This window comes from Taudactylus pleione, unplaced genomic scaffold (assembly GCF_031769625.1).
Source record: "Taudactylus pleione unplaced genomic scaffold, aTauple2 ptg000046l, whole genome shotgun sequence".
Lineage (NCBI taxonomy): Eukaryota > Metazoa > Chordata > Amphibia > Anura > Myobatrachidae > Taudactylus > Taudactylus pleione.
In genome coordinates this window covers 6,084,758-6,090,634 of record NW_028284448.1, presented here as the reverse complement: position 1 = coordinate 6,090,634, position 5,877 = coordinate 6,084,758, and the positions used below count along the sequence as shown (strand labels likewise).

General features: G+C 43.7%; 1 pseudogene; it reads left to right on the top strand.

Moving 5' to 3' along the window:
• Positions 1–3,588: 3,588 nt before the first annotated feature.
• Positions 3,589–5,523, top strand: LOC148537643 (N-acetyltransferase ESCO2-like; annotated as a pseudogene).
• Positions 5,524–5,877: the final 354 nt, after the last annotated feature.

Genomic DNA, 5,877 nt, shown 5'->3' with positions numbered 1-5,877 from the left:
CCTTTTCAGTTCAGAGTGGATTGTTTAGCTGGCTGAAGCTCAGGGTTTCCTGGCCACCTGAGAAGCTTTTTGAAGTTTGGGAAACAGACCTGGGTCAATAAACTTGCCCAGTAACTAGGTGAGAAGATTTACACCTCCGGAGACCGAGTGTCTCCCTGGTCCATCCATTCCTTTCATCACTGTCCCCAAACAGAACACAGGGCTCTTAATGATTGTTTTAGGAAGGGCCTGGCCAGCTGTCATATAATTCCACAGATATATTTCTTCTATGTCATATACAGTGTGACATATTTATGGCTGATTCAGGAAGACAGATCTTCTTACAACCTCTCTTGCCCAGCTTCAAAGGGGACTAGTCAAAAGGGGTTTTGTCACCTTCCCACACACTATACCGCATGCTGATTAGAGTACACAGACCCTTACAAAGCATTCTTACACAAAATTGTACAAGAGGGAAAAATACTTGTTACAGGTTGAGTCTCCCATATCGAAAATGCTTGGGACCAAGGATATTATGGATATCGGAATATTCCGTATTTTCGAATATTTGTATATCATATTGAAATGTCTTAGGAATAGGGCCCACATCTAAACACAGAATGAATTTATGTATATACACAGGGCCTGAAGGTTTTTTTATACAATACAAACAAAGTTTGTGTACATACATGAAATTAATTTATGTTTCAAATACACCTTATACACACAGCCTATAAGTAATTTTATACTTTATTTTTAATAATTTTGTGCCTTAAACATCAAAAATCAAAGATTTCACTATCTCAGTCATGCTAAAAATATTCCGTATTTTGGAATATTCCGTATTTCGGAATATTTGGATATGGGAGACTCAACCTGTATTACCACTACAATTTAATTTGCAGTTATGCCCATACTGATGTGAAATTATCTTTTCCGCTATACTGACTGTATGTATGTATGTATGTATGTCTATGTGTGACCCTGCCTGTATGTGTGTATATATGTGTCTATGTGTGGAATTAATTCAATGCAAATTGAATATAACCGGGAAGGAGCTCCCAGAGGTATTCAATTCAGCGTGCTGTTATGTCGGAGAATGCCTGTACTCGCACCTTAAACATGGTGTTTAGTCGCGAGAACCAGCATTCTCCAACATAAGTGCCCGGTGCGATGCTGTTTCTGCCACGCTAAGGGCAGAAAACAGCATCGCTCCAGCAGTTTTGTCAGATTTCTGCTCACACCCTAGGAGCGGTGCAAGAAGAATTCCTTCAGTCGGGCTTAACAGCGCGCTGAATTAAATAGCTCCGGGAGCTCCTTACCGGCTCTATTGAATTCCGCCCTATGTTAGAGATGTGCGTCGGGCAATTTTCGCTGGTTTTGGTTTGGGATCTGGATCTCCTTTATATTTTGGATCTGGATTTGAAACATAGAATTTGACGGCAGATAAGAACCATTTGCCCCATCTAGTCACCCCAATTTTAAACATATTGTTACCTCAACCCTTATTGATCCTTACTTCTTCTGAAGGATATCCTTATGTCTATCTCATGCATGTTTAAATTGCTCTATTGTCCCATCAGAGGTCTCCCACCTCTGATGAGAGGCTATTCCACTTGTCCACTACCCTTTCTGTGAAGTAATTTTTCCTCAAATTGCCCCTGAACCTACCTCCCTCCAGTTTCAGAACATGTCCTCTTGTTCTAATACTTCTCTTTCTTTGAAGAATGTCTCCTTCCTTTACCTTGTTAAAACCCTTTATATATTTGAATGTTTCTATCATGTCCCCACTTTCCCTTCTCTGCTCCAAACTATACATATTAAGATCTTTTAGTCTTTCCTGGTACGTTTTGTGGTGTAGTCCTTGCACCATTTTAGTTGCCCTTCTTTGTACAGTCTCTAATGTATTAATATCCTTCTGGAGATATGGCCTCCAGAACTGAACACAGTATTCGAGATGAGGACGTACCAATGACCTATACAGTGGTATTATCACTTATTTCTTTCTGCTACTGATTCCTCTCCCTATGCAACCAAGCATCTGACTTGCCTTCCTCATTGTTTACACTGTTTGCTTTCCTTTAAGTCACCTGAAATAGTGACTCCTAGATCCCTTTCCTCTTCAGTAGTTTCCAGTATAGTGCCTTTAATATATATATTAGCCTTTGGATTTTTGAGACCAAAGTGCATGATCTTGCATTTTTTGGCATTAAACTGTAGTTGCCACGTTCTTGACCATTCCTCTAGTCTACCTAGATCATCAATCATTTGTTTTACCTCCTCCTGGTGTGTCTACCCTGTTGCATACCTTTATGTCATCTGCAAAAAGGCATAGTTTCTCTTCAATACCATTTGCAACGTCACAAATAAAGATATTAAAAAGCACTGGTCCAAGTACAGATCCCTAAGGTACTCCACTGGTAACATTTCCCTCTTGAGACTGCACTCCGTTTACTACAACTCTCTGTTTCCTATCCTGCAGCCATGATCTTATCCATTCTACTATCTTTGTATCCAATCCCATGCTTTCCAGTTTATTTAACTGTCTGCAATGTGGAACAGTGTCAAAAGCCTTACTAAAGTCTAGATAAGCCATTATTATTATCATTTATTTATATGGCGCCACAAATGTTCCGCAGCGCCTTACAAAGTACATAAACAAGTTGTAGACAAGTGACTTACAGAATAATACACTACAGGACCAGGACATGGATAATATGTATTGCTAAATTAGTGACCATAACACCCAGATAAGCAACAGAGCATAAGCAACCAAGTGTTAAGTGCCCTCGTGGTGAGTAAGAAGTAGATGAAACTAAAGTAGGGAGAAGCACAAGAGGGTAGAGAGCCCTGCTCGTAAGAGCTTACATTCTAAAAGCTATATCTATGGCCCCCTTTTTATCTATTTCCTTAGTCACCCAGTCAAAAAAGTCAATAAGATTTGTTTGACATGATCTCCCCCCAGTATATCCATGCTACTTGGGATCCTGCAAATTGCTGGATTTGAGATAATCTACGACTCTTTCTTTTAAGAGTGTTTCCATCAATTTCCAAACTACTGATGTAAGGCCCACTGGTCGGTAGTTGCTTGCCTCTTCCTTGCTTCCACTTTTGTGGCCATAACAATTTCCAGACTTTTTTGGGATACGACAACTGCATGTAGAAGATTTCAGCGGCTGTGGCAGTGCAACTTCCAAAATGGCACATCAGGAGACAGATGTTTTTATTAATCAAGAGGCCAGAGGGAGATGGAGTATGTATGTAGTTGATGGCAGGGAAAGGAAGGGTTGATTTATAGTAAATTTAAGGATTTCAAAGCAAATTTATGAGGGAGGAGGGGAGTCATTTACAAAGAAAATAGACTCATTCACATCAGTCCTTGCCCCAGTTGAGCTCTTTGGTGCTTCTGCATTTTTTTTTCTAAATGAAAGGGGCATGCAGGAGATGCTGTCTGTGGCAGCACACAAAATGGAAGCTCTGAACAGGAAGGGGGCAGAGGGATTTAAAAGGCTGGTACTAGGGAGTTTGAACCCAGTAGTGGCAGTGGCAGCAGCTTCTCTCCCCATTACCCGCACTCACACCCGCCGCACCAGCACCTCACCCACAGCCATGGACACCCAGACACCCAGGAAGAGGAAGCACAGCTCCGGCACCACCACCGATGGGTGCTGGTCTTTCTTTGATACGCCGATAAAGAAATTATTGGTAGACTGCAGCGTTCTTTCTCCACTACAAGCCTAGATAGCAAATAGAAGTAACACCATAAAGCGTTCGCCCACATACGGTTACAATGGCATTGAAGTCCTCTTAGAGAAGGAGAACATTGGAGTTTCGCCATTGAAGAACAGTGTAGCCAGGAAACTTCTTGTTTCACCAATACATTCAGAAGATGGAGAAAAAGGTCCACAGAGGTCATCCAGTGATGGCTCGTCCCCGAAGACCATAGTGCCGGTGAAGACATTTTACACGAATGTCAAGGCGTATATATCCCCTCTTGATAGAAAGCTGATAAATGAAAGTAAAGCAAGCTTGGATCGGGAGGCCTCACTGCCTAGTAAATTGGCAACAAAAATCCCAGAGATGAAAGAGGTCTCCAAATTTACCAGAACGAAAACTTCACCGAATCAAAAGAAAAAGAAGGGTGGCAGAGATTCCGTGCCCTCAAACAAAGGAACCCGCTATCAAGCCATTGCTAAAAGCTGCAGAAACCGGAAGCCTGGCCCTCAGCTCTCTGGGGTCAGACCAAGGCTAAAACTCATGGTGGGAGCCGCGTTTTTAGCTACCAGCAAGAAGATTCATCCTGTGCCCAAGAGATTACCCACCCACGTCAAGTTTCCTACATCCTCAAAATCTTCAGCAAACTGGAGCAAGCCGCCGAGTGCAGCGGCTGGGTCAGCCCCATCCTCTAGTGAGAAAGTCACAGGGACCAGCTGCAAAGCCGGAAGACGGTTGGCTGGGATTAGACGCTGGTCTACGAGTTCTCCACTGAGGAGAAGGAGGCAGAACACAAAACGGTGGTTGAATCGCCGCTGAACGAGAGCGTGAAGACCAGCCCAGGGCAGACCAGTACTCGGCCTGAATGCCAGAGTCCATCTGCCCAGCAGGAGCAATTGGAAAAGGAGCCTCATTGCCTGTTCAGTACAGATGACCCTATACTAAAGTCCTTGGACCAGAAAGCGTCCTTGAGTTATCCAATCTTCAGCATCCCACCTGTAACCAAGAAAAGGCCTTTTGATCTGGGGGGAGAATTGACGGCCCCGGTTTGCTCCAGCACCCTGCAAAGCCCCGAAACACAGCAAGAAGAGAGAGGCCAACAAGGAGATGGAGGATCAGCTGATCATTGATGCCAGATAGAAGCACTTTTCGTCCTGTGGCTTGTAGCTCCTGTGACATGGCCTACTCGGCGGCCAGCCTAGAGGATGAGCTTTGGCACGTACAGTATCACCAGAGGCTGCTGGAGAGCATTCACTATGTGGGTTGGAAAAAGGAGCGAGTTGTGGCTGAATTCTGGGATGGAAAAATCATAAAGATCTGCCTGGATGACCCAAAATATGCCTTCAAAAAGGCAGAGGAGGTGCGAGAACTTGTAGACAAGGAGCTCGGCTTCCAGCAGGCGGCTCTGAAGTCCCCAAGCAAAACGGTGATCTGTTTGTATCCGATGACAAGAAGATCGTTGGCTGTTTGATCGCAGAGTTCATCAGTCAGGGGTTTCGAGTCTTCAATGAGCCCTCAAAGAACAGCTCTGCCAGCCAGGGCACGCTGGAGCGGCACAGAGCCTGGTGCTGCTCCTCTGAACCTCAGAAGGCAATCTGTGGCATCAGCAGAATCTGGGTCTTCGCCCTAGTGCGTTGGAAGGGCATTGCCAGCCGCTTGTTGGATACATTGAGGAATTCCTTTGTTTATGGCTCTTACCTGACAACGGATGAAATTGCCTTCTCGGACCCAACACCGGATGGCAAGCTGTTTGCCAGCACCTATTGTAAAGTCCCAGACTTCTTGGTGTACAACTTTCTGACCTGGAGTCAGTTTGTGTTCTGCTTCTAGTTTGTAGATTTTATTACAGGAACCTTATGTCTGCAGAGCGATGCAAGTTTAGCATCTATTACTTTTTGTGTGTGTGTGTGTGTGTTTCCTTTTATTTGCTGCTACAACACGTTATTCTCAAGTTGTTTTTATAATAATGTTAATGATGGAGAAATGTTTCCCTTTATGTTAGTTTTTATACACACGTCCGTTATATGAAAATATAGCGGTGAGGATATAATTATTCAGCAGTTTGACGGAGCTTCAAGTCTGCTCACTCGTCTGATTTTCCCGCACACGTTCACTTCCCCACATATTAGAATAGTTCACTGATGACTTGTCTGACATGTAGACTTGTAATAAGCACCTGTTGCT